Here is a 16,546-nt window from a genome sequence, read left to right as displayed (position 1 = left end):
AAATCATGTTCTCCATAGCTCAGCCAATCAGATGCTGTTCTTCTTTAACTTGAATCATAAAAACTATTCTTCTGGTGCTTTTCCCCCCCTATGTCCTACTTTGTTTCCTGCATTTTTCAGGGAAAAAATTTTTTAGTCCCTGTATACTGTCTGCATTAACTGGAGATACATGACACTATCATTGTGAGATCTTGGGATTTGTTACTAATGCATAGACAATCAAGGGATGTAATGGCTCTTTTAGCCAGAGAATAAATGCTCGATCTAGCCTTGAGCTTGAGCTTTTAGATCAGTAGGAGAACTTCTGGCTTATTGAAACTGGCTGAAGAAGCAAATATCTGTACCTACGCTGTTTATGGTTTTGTGTAAGTGACGTTCATTAAATACTTTGAGGCTGGCCTACCTGCTTGGCTTGTTCATCTCTGACTCATAATTGTGTGAATGAAAACATCTCCAGGACACATTTAAACCCCAAATCTTTTGATTTCAGTTGTAATGTAGACTTGTCATCCCTTTTGACACTTAATTAGCAAAGAGTTGGAACGAACAGAACAACTGGAATACATTTGTCTGTGCTTTTCTAAAGCCACCAAAACAGACCTGTGAAATTTGTGTGAATGTAATAACATCATCAGAACACCATCAGATATATGAACATAACATTAGAAAATAAGATTTTTATTTTTTCAGACAAATAAGATAAAGTTTATATTTTTGTCAAAGTTATTTCCACCAAAACCAGGTATTCTCTCTATAAAAAAAAAAATTATATAAAACTTTAAAAGTTCAACCAAGACCTAGAAGTAGAAATTAGCAGCCATGGTCCTGCTCCTCTTGAGGGCTCCAGTGAAAGGCTGCGCAGGAGCTGCAGCTGCATCTTCTGGGGTCAAGTCTGTGTCCATGTCATATGTTGCAGCTCTTCTGTACTTCCCTTCAGTGGGTTCAGTGATTTTCTCTCTATCACCATTGGGATGAAAGCATCTGTAGTATATAATTTTCACTAGTATTCCAAAGACGTACAAGCCTAGTAGTGTCGGGATCACTTTATAAGGATTTAAGGAGCTCCAGCAGCCTGCATACTCAAACACCTTCCAGCACCAGAAGCCCAGCAGCATCACTGTGTCCAAAGCCATGAAACTATAATAGAGAGCCATCTTTAATTTGATGCTTTTTTTTGTTACATTAAACCAGCAGAAGTACCAGATGAGTCCAACAGCAGCTCTGTAGAGCCATTCCCAACCACGATGTTCCATGTAATTTGTTTTCTGGCTCCAGGCCACTAAAACCAGCAGCATCCACAGGGACAGGAAGTGAACTATGATGTAGCATGGCAATACACTGCAGAAGAGTGCCAGAGCAGTTACACGGGGAATAATCACCAACAAGTTCCACAGGAAGTAGACGCCAGTGGAGATCCAACTCATCTTGCGTTTTTCAGGAAGATAAATACGCATGCTGCGGTGGTACATAGCAACGCTACTGGCAATTGCAGCAGCTGATGTGAGGATTTTTAAACCTGAAACAAATGACCATTGCATGAAATTGAACATCACATCATATATATGCTTATATGTAGATAATCACAGCCATTCTGATGCTGAAACACTGAGCAACACAAAGTAGTGCTGCTGCTGAATGCATTGATGTTTGGAATGAACCGGTTGAGTGAAGGATCCAATGACTCATTCATAAAAAACAACAGCTGCAACCAAAATCACATACTTTCTAGTAGGTACTTTTCTTCTGAATGAGTAAAAAATGTGCCTTTGGACTGTAGCAGCACTCTTGGAACGCTATTTTGACAATTAAATTTGAGGACAATTGTTAAATCAAAATAACAGTTCTTTCACCATATACTCACCATTGTGACATTTCCAAACCCACTTTAGTTCGTTTTAGAATCACAAAAGGTGATCTTTTTAATATTCTCTCAAATGTCAGTCCATCCACTGAAAGTCCACACAAACCAAAACGTTCACATATTAAAAAGTATAAAAAGACATGAATTGAATGGTTTAAATCAGGGCTGTCCAAACTCGGTCCTGGAGGGCCAGTGTCCTGCAGAGTTTAGCTCCAACTTGCCTCAACACACCTGACTGGAAGTTTCTATGCCTAGTAAGAGCTTGATTAGCTGCTTCAGGTGTGTTTAATTAGGGTTGGAGCTAAAACTCTGCAGGACACCGGCCCTCCAGGACAGAGTTTGGACAGCCCTGGTTTAAATGGATAGTTCACCAAAAAATGAAAATTCTGTCATTAATTACTCACCCTCATGTCGTTTCAAACCCGTAAGACCTTCGTTCATCTTCGCAACACAAATTAAGATATTTTTGATGGAATCTGAGAGCTGTCTGACCCTGCATAGACAGCAACACAACTGAAATGTTCCCAAGTCCAGAAACGTAGCAAGGAGATCTTTAAAATCATCCATCAGTGGTTCATCCGCAATTATACGAAGCTACGAGAATACTTTTTGTGCGCAAAAGAAAAAAAATAACGACTTTATTCAACAATTCGTCTCCTCCGCGTCACCCTGTAGCGCCATTTTGGAGAGTATCAGATACGTAAACAACGTATGCTGTTCTGTGTCAGCTGCGTCACGCCGGATCTGTTTCCTACGTTGTTATGAACGAAAACAGCGTATCCGTGTGACGCAGCTGTCACAGAACAGCATATGCTGTTTACGTCCAGCGGATACTCTCCAAAGGGGGGGGGGTTTAAAACAAGTGCCTCATCCGGGTATTTAAAGTTCACATTTTCTTTTAGGAATTTATAGTGTTAACACACTAATCACATTTAATCACTATTTAAACTAAAAATGGCATAGAATTGTGCATAAGTACACAAATTGGGACGCACCTATTAAGCCATGTTAAGCATTTTAGAATAACCCGCTGTTTACTGATTGATATACTGCACTGAGGTGCTGTCTATGGAGATGATCTAAAATATTTGTGGCTTGAAACAAATTGAAACTTGACTGGTCTGAAGCCCTATGAGTTCTGTGGAATTCTATGTTTTGCCTTCCAGGTCTCTGCAGCAGTCACATGACTAACTTTGAATTATCACTTTAAGTGGTTTTGAGACGTATAAGAAATACGATCTGAAAGAAACAAAGTGTTCTGTATTTGAAACAGACCTGTAATAAGCTCCAGCTCTCCTCTCTGTAGGATTATAGACATCATGAGTGTGAGTTGTGGGGCGCTTTCAGAAAATGTCTCAAATAGACGAAGCATCTGAAGATCATGGTTCAGGTACACAGCTACACCCTCTGTGAAACTGTTAGTGGGATGACGAACATCCCTCGTAGAAGTTTCTATCACCCCAGCATACCTGTCAATACAAGGTACTTGCTTTTACTCAAGCAACACTTTACAACAGCCAACACTGAGGCCACAATTTGGATTTTGCTCTGCATTTGAAGTACATGTTTTATTTCGATTTGTAAACAGATTGACTTTCAGGTTTCATTAAAAATATCTTCATTTTCATTTTGGAAATACATGAGGGTGAGTAAATGATGATGAAGTATCTTATTTCTGTAATAAGGGATCATCTAAAAAATATACACTAAAGTGTACTGAAAATAGAGAAGCAAATCTGTCACAGACCTGAGGTAGACTCCGAGCTGAAGAAAGTGGAATGGTTTGATCAATAAATGCCTCTTTGCAAATGTCTCCACCTTAGTCTCAATCTTCTACAGGTAATCAGAGGACCAGAGCCAGCTGAACACCTGTAACAACACTGGAGAGCCCAGCAGCAGAAAGATCATCACTGCCATATACACATAGGCCCCATCCTGATAAAATGACACAACAGTCCAAATGTCCAGCGCTATATCCAGCAGGAACAATAACAGTCCCACCAAAGTAAACAGGTATTCCAATAAATGAAATAAAGTGAATCTCTCCTGAGTCTCCTCCATGATTCAGTCCAGTGTGAGAAACCTTACAGCATGATCATGTAATGTTTTTTTCTGTAGAGAGAGATATACTGTTAAAAAGATCTGAAACAGAAAGTAAAGTTAACATCCACTCACAACTCCTCCCATGTCACTTTGAATGATTAGTCACGCATCAGAAGGTGTGCTCGACTTGAGGCGGCGCTGCGCAGAACGATCAGTGACTTCAAAGTACCAAGCGAGTAGAGATCAGACGGCTCCTATGCTTCTCGGTAATTTGATATAGCCTAGTCCTACACCGATCGGTCTGCGCAGCGCTGCTTCAAGTCAAACACACCTGAACTCGAATATAAACATTTGACCAAACTCACAGGAATCATTTCTAAGTAGTATTTGCTCTCTATGCTTAGCCTAATTTATAAATCTAAAGCCCAGTAGCTACTGAGCAGTGATTCATAGCTTATATGGGCTTTGGGGGCTCAAGCCCCCTTCCCTTTTTAAAAAATATTCAAAAGTGCCCCTCTCAGACAGACACTAGCAATGATATTGTGGTCAATAAAACAAAATGCATTTGAATTATAATTAACATGACAATGTGTAGCTACAAAACAGTAAATAATCGCTCAAAAGTCGAAAAATTGTTGTTTATCTTTACATATCTGTCAATCTGAGGCGTTGCGGTTGCGTGCGTTTTGCTTGATATTCCAGATATTTCATAGTCTGCTCGGAAACCTCTCAAGCCATATTTCAGTGAGTGGGTCGACGGAAGGAAAAAAATAAACCAAACAATATTTTAATAATTTTTTTCAATAAATAATCAAAGCTAGTGTGTCGATTTAATTAAAAAATCCATATATTATATATTTTGGAATATTACATAATTCATCAATGCCCGTTTGTCATGTATAATAGGCTACACCAATCATGATCTGGCACAAGTTCAAATTTCATTGGACAACAATGTGAAGTGGAGCGGTCATTTCCCGTTCTTATTCACAAATCGGTTGAAAATTACATGGGACAGAGGAGCTTACATTTGTGCAGTGATCTGGATATGCGGTTTGTCTCATTTTATAAATCAAATTGCATTGCTAAGAAAATGGATGCTAAATGACTACAAAAGCACTGCACAAAACCGTGCAGCGCCAAAAGTCGCAATAATGGTAGTATTCAATACACTTATATTTATGTATGTTGATACTCCGTTTACTATTCCATGAAACTTTGAAGCCCAAGTGCCACCTAAGCCTATTATGTGAAGTGTCGGTTGGCGAAATGGTGACGTGAAAGGACTTAAGTATATTATGCAGCATTATGAAAGTGTTTCATGCTCATCAAGCTAGCATTTATTTGATTAAAAATTAAAAAAAATATATATATTGTGAAATATTATTTCAATTTAAAATAATGTTTTTCTATTTTAATATACTTTAAAATATGATTTATTTCTGTGATGCAAAGCTGAATTTTCAGCATCATTACTCCAGTCTTCAGTCCATGATCCTTAAGAAATTATTCTAATATGCTGATTTATTATCAATGTTGGAAACTGTTTTGCTGGATTTTTATTTATACATTTTTTTTCAATGCTTTATCAATACTTTATGAATGAACCTGTGATACTTTTTTGGGGGGTTCATTGATAAATAAAAAGTTTTTTAAAAAAAAGAACAGCATTTATTCAAAATAGAGATTTCTAGACAATTTAGATTTAGATTTTAGATAGATTTCTAACAATATAAATCTTAACAATCACCTTTTCTATCAATTTAACAAATCCTTGCTGAATAAAAACTAATTTCTTTCAAAATAATAAATACAAAAAAAATAAATAAATACTGACCTCAAGCAAAGTCCAATGTAAAAACCTGTTCCTGAAGCAAAACGTGTTGAGAACCACATTTGCATTAAAGTAAACAGGGAAAGAAAACTTTAAGTGACCCTTTAAAAAAAGGCCATTATCACTGATCTAAATATAATGTATATATATATACATATTATAGATTAGTGGCCACTATATTGGAATATGTATATAAGTGTAGGTAAGAGGTTGTTTTGGGTGGTTTGCTGTGTTTTGTTTTTTTTTGGCTAAATTTATCATTTTACCATCTCATCACAATCTGAGGTCCCATTCTTGTCCATAGCACAAACAAGTTATGCAACTACACAAGTTTAATAATAAGGTAGGATAAGGTCGGCTATACTTTTTTGTCCCAAAGGGGAATTTAACTTGGGCTCAAGAAGAAGAAACTGCGTCACATAAATAACAATAAAACTCACAACATTTAGCACAAATGCATAATCACAAGCCTATAAACAATTATAAAAACCTTAAAACTTTATACTGTAGTCAAGTCTCTTAGTTCTATTTAATACAGTACTATTTATTCAGTCTACAGCTTGGTGGCAACATTTCAAATTCAAGATTCAGAAAGTGTGTTGAATTATTTAAAATTGTATGTACCTCCCTTAGCACTGAGTTTTCAAAGATTATTCCATACGGAAATGTAATATATGACATATATTCATATATAAAATGAGTTTCAGTGTAGTCTTTGACAACTACCAACATACTTTTGTCAAGAAATCCTGAAGGAATGAAAATAGAATTGGAAATATTAACCATTTAGAAAACCAGTCCTAATGGAATCAAACCCAAAACCTTCAAAGTGATAATTCACCCAAAAATGAAACTTATATCATCATTTACTCACCCTCATGCTGTTCCAAACCTCTATGAATTTCTCTCCTCTTTGGAACACAAAAGATATTTTGAAGAAAGCTGGTTTTCAGGGACCATTGTGCTGACTGGATTAAAACGTTCCGGTTACTAATGTAACCTCGGTTCCCTGAGAAAAGGGAATGAGCATTGCCATAACACACTTATGGGGAATCTCCTGTTTACTCTGATACTGAAGCTTGATTTGTTCATGTTCTTGTAACTGCATTTACTTCTATGTACGTTGGCTCAGAGCGCCATTCGTCAGAATCCTTCGACTGTCAGTGACAGCCGCTGACACGCATGCAGTGGGCAACTTTTTGAGCAATTTTGCTTGGCAACTTTTTTGAGCAATTTTGCTTGGCAACTTTTTTGAGCAATGTTGCTTGGGCACTTTCTCATTGAGAATATGTAACAAATTTCTATATGGATAAGTTAGATCCATCGTGGGCCCTGTGTCTCACCTGGTTGCCTGTTGAAGGCAAAATTGCTCAAAAAGTTGCCCTGTGTATCATCAGCCATATAGCACGGTTGCTAACGCAACGGTCGTTCCTTATCTCAGGGAACCGAGGTTACGTTAGTAACTGGAGCATTCCCTATCGAACAGTCTTTCCCATTGTGTTAACATGCTTATGGTGAACACATCCAATAGTGTCGTGCCATAAGCAAGTGCAAAACTGGCTGGGGACTAAATAGCAGGACCTTTTCCACTCACAGTGGGGATTAGGTGAATTAAGCAGACAAAATCTGTGCCTGGAAGGCATGGACGTCTAAGTTGTAAAACCTCATAAAGGTTGATGGCGACAACAAGCCAGTGGCCACACAAATATTATCCTTAAAAATCCCACTAGACCATGCCCAGGAGGAGGCCCTCACTCGGATAGGACACTGTAAGCCCTCTGAGGCATAAGTCAGGGCTATCGCATCAACCATCCAGTGAGGTCTCTGCTTCATAGGCAAGTCTTGGTTTGAGGGTGACTTTACAGTCGTAAAGTCCAAACTCAAGACATGAAGCACTGATCTACTCACTTGACCGACATTAATGCCAAAAGGAGGGCGGTCTTAAGCGTCAAGTGCCTAGAGTTGGGCTACACTGCCCCTGGACAGCACATCCGCTCCTTGGTTCAGTCTGCCCGGCACATGAACTGCTCTCAGCGAGAGTAGATTGTGCTGTGCCCATAAAAGGAGGCAAAATCCTGTAAAAGGAACGTGACCTGAGACTGCCTTGGTGATTTATAAAGGCTGCCTACCACCCTCATGGTGTCCAAGCAGACCAGGACATGGTGCCCCTTTAAGGCCAGTAGGACGGCTTTTAGGGCTAAAGAAACTGCCATCATCTCAAGGCAGTTGATGTGCAAGCATTGTTTCATGTTTGACCAGGAGCCAAACACCGGTCTGCCCTCAAACAGTGCTCCCCAACCTTAGTTGGAGGCATCTGTCATGACCACCTTCCTTATGGAGGTCAGGCTCGACAGGATGCCAGGCACCAAGCGTGGGACGATACATGAGCTTTGAGCCAATATTGAAGGGGCCGCATGTGAACCAGGCCCAGAGGGATCATAGAGGAGGCGACTGACATAAGGCAGAGCATCCTCTGAAAAATAGTTTTTAATGCAGATCCCCAGGGCATATTTGTGCGAAGATCTGTTTCAACTAGATCACTTCGGCAGGAAGTAGCACATGGCCTGCGATGACTTCTGAGCTGTTGTAAAATGTTTGGCAAATACATCCACGTCAGGGCCTAACAGTCCCTTAGGAGAGATTGGGGAGTCGAGGAAGGCGACCCTGTCAGCGTCTCTAATCTCCATCATATTTAGCCAAAGGTGGTGCTCTAGCACCACCAAATTGGCCATGGCCTTGCCAATTGCCTGCACAGTGGCCTGTGTGGCATACAGAGCCAGGTTTGAGCAGTGGTTGTCCTGCAGGGCTTAGATGGATGTGCTGCATGGACTTTTACCCCCTGGGCTGATGAAGGGCAGAGATGCGCAGCGACTGCCTGTTGGAAAGGGGGGTGCTTGCCATATTCTCTTTCTTCAGCGCCATCAACGGTAATGAGAGCAGCAGAAGTGGAAGAGTTAACACGCGCCAAATAGGGAGCACGCCACATCCTGGTGAGTTCGTTGTGAACTTCCGGGAATAACAGTGGCGAGAGGTGCATTGACGCATTCTTTCAGGTACCACTTGTCTAAAAGATTAGACAAGTGGTACTGGTCCAGAGCCGACCAAGCTAGGCCAAGATCCTTATCAGCCTTGGTAAGAACACGGATCAGCTCACTGTTCGCGCTGGGCTGTGTTCGTAGAGATGAAGGGAGGGTGTCAGGATCTTCACCAGCACATGCCCACTCCTCTGTGTCAGAATCTGTCAATGACATCAGTGACAACTTCCTCCTCAGATCTACTGAAGTAAATCAGACCGCTCTCAGCCGATAAGGGGCGCTGATCCTCAAGTGTGAAGCACACAGGCAAATTGAGGCATTGTGGGGAGAGTGAAGCAAGTGGGCCTTGTGCTGGTGTGAATTCACTCGAGCCAGATTGAACCTCGCTGCTCTGCTGTTTCTTCCTCCGAGACTTCTGGGAGGGAGGAAACAGGAGAGCACCAGGAGGGCTGGGGAGGACCACTTTTGTGAAATAAGGTGATCTGCGAGCAAAACAGGTTGAGACTCATACTCTCGCAATAAGAGCATTCGGTCCCAGTGAGCACAGCCTCAGTGTGGGCGCTGCCCAGGCAAGCAACGCACTCGCCGTGCCACAGAAGAAAGTCAGTCATACATGTTTGGTAAATGATAGAATATTAATTTTGGGGTGAACTATCCCTTTAAGAATCAAATATGGTAGGATGGTTTTCAGTTTATTTTTATGCAATACATTTTTTGGAGAAGAATCTAATAAGATTTGAAATACAGTGCATGTGTCGTAATGAACCATCTTTATGAATCTTATATGTTGTGTCGCTCTTTTTGGAGTTTTTGTCAGCCCACTCTCATTTTGAGTTCCATGGAAGACACAGAAAAGCCATATGGGAACAAATGATGACACAGTAACATTAACAAAAAAAAGTAACTTTTTTTGGTTAAAAATGATCTGAAATCAATATTTGAGCAAGTACATAATCAGCCAGTGTTCAAAACTATTGCCTTACTTTAATCCGATTCACAATGGTTATCTTACAATAATGTTTTCTCATATAGTGGTACGGGTAGGTTTTCACGGGAAATTCGAGCATGCTGCCATGTCATTACGTCACGTCTGTAAACATAAAGAAGTTGTCCCGGCTACTAGGCTATGGAGGTGGCGGATCATTTATAGCTTTTTGGGTTAAAAGAATTTCTTAATATGAAATTCGAATGGTATGACAATTAGAGATTAGACTGTACAGAAATTGAAATCTACACGCTAATACACACTTTACTCATAGTCACGCAATGCTGATGTTGTTAACATTAATAATTTGAGAATAAAGTATAACAATAATAATAATTTGCACGGTTTAATGTGATATGAGATAACCACTCTTTAGATATTGGTAGCGGGATTTATTGTAATGCTTTATTGTAAAGCTTTTTTCCTCAAGTTAGTCAGAACAAACGTGGCAGACTTGTTACTTGTTCAGATGACAATATACAGTGAAAATTCTTATTTGGGTCATATATTCCAAGACGTAGGCTAGAATCTGTGATTGCGAAGTACAGTAAATATCGACACCGGTGCGGTGACTGACTGCCACACATCCTCAAAACCGATTCATCCGCGTTGGAGCCGTGCCGGCACACAACCCACGCAAGGAAGATAATTCCGCAAACAGCTGCAATTGCAGGTTTTCAAACAGAGATGGCGACAAAGATGCTAAACTTATGGACTGCAGCTTTAATTAATTATGAAAAAAATAACGCGATTAAAATATTTTAACGCAGTTAACGCACTGGCCCGCCCCCAGACCTGTACGTCATCTTACATTTCATACAGTTGACTGTTGACAAATATGATGCAGGCATAGGCGGAAATCCCGGGGTCGGGGGGGACAGGAACCCCCTCTATCTGAGGGTTGTCCCCCCTAAAAATATGATTAAAAACTGTGTATTGTAAATATCGTTTAATACTTTAAATAACTTTTTAAGTAGTTAAGTAACACAAACGCAAACGGGGCAAAAATGCGTTTTAAGTTTAGAAACATTTTGAGTTTCCCCCTCCCTTGCCTCACAGTGCTTTGGTCCAAACGCCTGCTTTCCTCTTTTACATCACCTCAGTGTTGCCAAATCCGCGGTTTTCCCGCGGAAATGGGCTACTTTAACACTATTGCCGCGGGTTGTTTTTCATGATACTGTGGCAAAAAAATGCCCCTGTATGAGTTTTTGTCTCATATTTATATCATATGAAAAGCGGTATCACATCAGCAGAGAGAGCAAAAACACACGAGCGGGTTGTTTTTCATGTCCGTGGGTTGAAGCGACCCCAATAACGTATGCTAATTTTACCGGAACCCTGCTGAAAAACGTGTATTTTACCCCCGGAACGTGATTATTTTTTACCAGTGATTTTTACCGATGATGCCAACGTATTTTTCGATGAGTCTGCTATGTTAGCAATAATAACGTTACCTGCTTGACGGATAGTAATGTCTACAACGGACAGGACCACTGTCCCGGCACGACCACAACAGCTTGAAGTTGTATAATTTGGCACGGTCTCCCTGCTACACTAATAGTAGTAAGGCTTTCTTCTGTGTAAACTTTTCCTTACAAGTACAATTTTGGCGGTGTTATTTTTGAGAATTTCCTTCAAAAATTTCTCTTGAGAAATTTTGTTTATTGTCCCCCCCAACTGTTAGACGAAATTTACGCCCCTGCCCATGAAAACATACAGCACTTCAGCAGGCCTGCCCTCCCTCTCAGAGCTGCGGGTTTCCACTAGGTCCATTAAAAAAAATTCCCTTGCCTTAAAGAGACAATGAGTTCCATATAAAAGACACCACATCAGCAGAGAGAGCAATATCACACGAGTGCTGTTTTTGTCACGAAGAACACGAGTGCAAATGTGATTTTATACAACATATCCGGAAATAAGAAGTTAATATTGTGCAAAATTTAAACACAATATTGTGCATTTTGTTCAATTTTGCCAAAGAAAATATTACCTATAAAGCCACAGCAGAACTGTTGTGCATCTCCGAGCAACACAGCGATGTTTAGTTTCTGAATGAATCCGAATTAATCGTGTGAATCAATGATTCATAGAGTTCCTGAATGAATCAGCCGTTTGAATGAATCGACTCATAAAGACATTTACCGCCATTTGCTGGTAGTTTTAGTTTCTTCTTTAGAGTAGTATAATTTCATTTATTTAAAAGGGTCATATGATGCGATTTCAATTTTTCCTTTCTCTTTGAAGTGTTACAAGCTCTTGGTGCATAAAGAAGATCTGTAAATTTGTAAAATTAAAGTCTCAAATGCACACCTCGCTTTTTCAGACCGATGAGCTTTGTAAAAATCGACGCGTTTCAGAAAAGCGGGGCATAGAGGAGCAACAATAATCTACAGTATGTGGAAAATAATGCGTTTTTTGAACCTTAAACCGCATAAACACATTTCATTACACCAAATACACAAAATAATGTTCTTTTTAGCAACATCATTTACTCACCCTCGTGATGTTGTTTCAAACCTGAATGACTTACTTTCTTTTGCACAACATAAAAGAAGGTATTTTGAATACTGTTGGTAGCTAAGCTGTTTTGGTCACTAGTGACTTTCATTGCATGAACAAAAAATACTGAGATGTTTCTTGAATTATATTCTTTTATGTTCCATACTTTATGTTAGGCCATTGTAGTCTAAACATTTAACACAATAATTGGTTTAAATGATCTTTTGGGGGTATTTTCACAGCCAATTTTAGCTTGTGATTAATTAGATTAATTAATCGCAGCACCCTGTAATTAATTAGATTAAAAAATGTAATCGACTGACAGCCCTAGTAACAATACAATAATTTGCTGATATAATAAAAACAAAACATAGATTTTTACAGTAATGTTGCATTAGTTGCTTCACATTCATTTGTTTTAATTGCAGATGAGGATTTTTGGTAATTCAAACCAGCTGAAGTACCAGATAAGCTATTATTATAGGCTCAACAAGCTTAGACTTTTTTCAGTTGTTTTTTTTTTCCACCGACAGGGATACTTGCATTAAATCCGAAACACACTATAAAACAATGAACACAGCACCAAGTACATACAAATCCACATACACACACCACCAACTGCTAAACTACTACCTAAGACAACTGAATGTCATTTAAAATGCAATCATTTGACATGTTATACATAAATACAGTAAGATATTAAAGGTTCATTCAAGTCCACCCAAAAATTATGAAAGTGTTTCATCAGTTATTCCAAACCTGTATGAATTTATTTCTTCTGTGGAACATAAAAGAAGAAGAAAGCTGGTAATTAAACAGTTTCCGATTTGATTTCAACTGTATTTTTGTCCATATAATGAAAGGAACCAAAACGGAAACTTAATGTTTGGTTACCAACATTCTTTGAAATATCTTTTAGGTGAGTAAATAATAACACAATTTCCATTTTTGAGTGAACTATCCTTTTAATGAACATTTAATATGTCACACTGCCTAAATTAAACAATCTATTAGTGTGACATGTGCATTAGGAAATCAGTGAAAATGTCACGAGGCAAGTAATGAAAATGACTATGAGATCTCTTGGTTCTGGACATTGTATCATGACAATACCATGTTTTTGAAATTTGTGCGAAAGTAGTATGAAAACATGTCATCACAAAACAATTTGCGATAAACAATTTATAATAATAACCTTGTTAACATTTCTGATAATAGCATTGCTGTATTGTATATTGCTGCAGTAGTCTTCCAGATCAAAAATACATTATACATTAACATACATAAAAATACATTAACATCATGTCAGTTAATAAAATATACTGTTTTACGGTAAGTTCTATGGTTCTGCACTGTGGTTTACTGTGAATTTAAATACATTATAATACAAACTAGAATACTAGAAGTAGAAATTAGCAGCCATGGTTCTGCTCCTCTTGAGGACTCCAGTGAGAGGCTGCACAGGAGCTGCAGCTGTATCTTCCGGGGAAAAGTCTGTCGAGTCTGTCGAGTCTGCATCATATGTTGCAGCTTGTCTAAACGGCCCTTCACTGGGTTCAGCCATTTTGGGATGAAACCATCTGTAATATATCATTTTCACTAGTATACCAATGACATACAAACATAGTAGTGCCGGGATCACCACATAAGGATTTAAGGAGCTCCAGCAGCCTGCATACTCAAACACCTTCCAGCACCAGAAGCCCAGCAGCATCACTGTGTCCACAGCCATGAAAATATAATACAGAACCATCTTTACTTTTATGTTTCCTTTTTTTGATACGTTAAACCAGCAGAAGTACCAGATGAGTCCAACAGCAGCTCTGTAGAGCCATTCCCAACCACGATGTTCCATGTAATTTGTTTTCTGGCTCCAGGCCACTAAAACCAGCAGCATCCACAGGGACAGGAAGTGAGCTATGATGTAGCATGGCAATACACTGCAGAAGAGTGCCAGAGCAGTTACACGGGGAATAATCACCAACAAGTTCCACAGGAAGTAGACGCCAGTGGAGATCAAGCTCATCTTACGTCCTTTAGAACCATAGACATGCATGCCCCGGTGGTACAAGGCAACATTAATGGCAATTGCAGAAGCTGCTGTGAGGATTTTTAAACCTGAAACAAAAAAAACATTGCATGTAATTAAATAATATCACATGAATATGCAAGTGAAATATATATTCACAGCCATGGTGATGCTGAGGCTCTGAGCAAAACACAGTAGTGTTGCTGAATGAATCAATGTTTGGAATGAATTGGTTAAGTGAATAAACCAATGACTCACTCATAAAGACTTGTTACCATATCACCACTTTTTCTTTTTGGAGTTTTCAATGTGAACACTAATCATACTAAATCTCAATAATCATACACAATCTCACCAATTATACTAAAAATGGCATAGAATAGTGCATAAGTACACAAAATGGGAGGCACCTACGGTCTTAATACATTAAGCCACCTGCTGTTTTTAGTGATTGAAATACTGCATTGATGTTCTGTATATGGATTTCAAGTGCCCAAAACTTGCAGTTTGTTCACATATCTTTGTTTTTTCTTCTTTTGTGGCTTGAAACAAATGGAAACTTGACTGGTCTGTACTAAAGTTCTACAGATTCTAATTTGTGACCAGTCACATGACTGAAAACGATGAATTATCGCTTTAAGTGGTTCAGAGATGCATGAGAATTATGACCTAAAAGTAAGAAAGTGCTCTGGATCTGAGACAGACCTGTAATAAGCTCCAGCTCTCCTCTCAGTAGGATTCTAGACAAAATGAGTGTGAGTTGTGGGGTGTTTTCAGAAAACGCCTCAAATAGACGAAGCATCAGAAAATCATGTTTCAGCTTCACATCCACATCCTCTCTGATATCATGCTGCACATCATTTCTGAAATTGTTAATGCGATGAAGAAAATCCATTGTGGATGTCTCTATCACCCCAGCATACCTGTGAACACATTCTTGCATTTACTTCACCAACACTTAACACAACAAAACTTTACAACAGCCAACAGTGAGGCCACAGTTTGGATTTTGTTCTACATTATGAAGTAAAATTGACTCCATACTTTCCAATACCAATTCTCGTTCACATTTATTGAGAGCTTGTTTTTAAATGATAACCCAATTCAAATGTTCACATTAAGAATGAAGAAAATAGCTCTATTTGATTTTGATTCAAAATTCATATTGAAGGGATCTGTCAACATTGGTTCTTGTGGAAGATTGTTTTGCTATTCGGCCGGAATCAGTTTTCTAAAGTGTTTTTGAAAAATCACATACCCTGCCTTTAATAGTGAATAAGTGTTCCCTATTCTAAAGTGTTACCGATAAAACGTGTCCCATGTGCAACTGCGCACATTAGACCTTTCACCATATTTGATGAGCTCTATGTATGTGTTGGTCAATGTTTATATTTGAATAAATGACTAAATTAAATCTGCTTATTTTGTCTCTTTAGAAGACTTTAATTAAACATCTCGATTCAGATAAATAATGTCTTTATGAACATTTTGAAGTTTTGAGTGAATAATAGAGTAACAAAATCACTAATGTATCATTAAAAATGATCATCTGCATCATTTTGAAGACTAATGTCATTTTGAAGTCTTATGGGTTTGAGAATACAAACCCATCGATGAAGTATCTTATTTCAGTAAGAAGGACTCTTTTTAAAAGTACCCTAAAGTGCACTCAAAACTGAGAAGCAAATCTGTCACAGACCTGAGATGACCTGTAACAACACTGAAGAGCCCAGCAGCAGAAAGATCATCACTGCCATATACACATAGGCCCCATCCTGATAAAATGACACAACAGTCCAAATGTCCAGCGCTATATCCAGCAGGAACAATAACAGTCCCACCAAAGTAAACAGGTACTTCAATAAAAAACCAAAAGGAAAGCGCTTCTGAGTCTCCACCATGATTCAGTCCAGTGTGAGAAAACTTACAGCATGATTGCATATATATATGCTGTCTAAAAGATCTGAAACAGAAAATAAACTTTACGTCCACTCATAAACTCCTCCCTTGTGACTTCTTTGAATGATTTGTCATGTGTCAGACTGTAGTAAGTGATGTCACATGTGACCAAACTCACACACATTGGTTTAAAGTGGGAAGTGTCAAATATTCGCTCACTAAGTTTAATCTGAAGTCCAGTACTGAGCAGTGATTCTCTGTGTTGCTGGGATATCTATTTGATTATTCATATATATTTATATGAATAAACTTGTTAAAATCCATAAGTTAATGTATGAACAATAGTAATAGGCTACTGATG

At 38.7% G+C, this 16,546-nt stretch overlaps 1 pseudogene; it reads right to left on the bottom strand.

Annotated features, from left to right (window-relative positions):
• Window positions 1-797: 797 nt before the first annotated feature.
• Window positions 798-16,131, bottom strand: LOC107738599 (XK-related protein 8-like; annotated as a pseudogene).
• Window positions 16,132-16,546: the final 415 nt, after the last annotated feature.

The sequence above is a fragment of the Sinocyclocheilus rhinocerous genome, unplaced genomic scaffold (assembly GCF_001515625.1).
Source record: "Sinocyclocheilus rhinocerous isolate Xijiao unplaced genomic scaffold, SAMN03320098_v1.1 scaffold525, whole genome shotgun sequence".
In the NCBI taxonomy this organism is placed as follows: domain Eukaryota; kingdom Metazoa; phylum Chordata; class Actinopteri; order Cypriniformes; family Cyprinidae; genus Sinocyclocheilus; species Sinocyclocheilus rhinocerous.
This window is presented reverse-complemented; position numbering and strand designations above follow the sequence as displayed.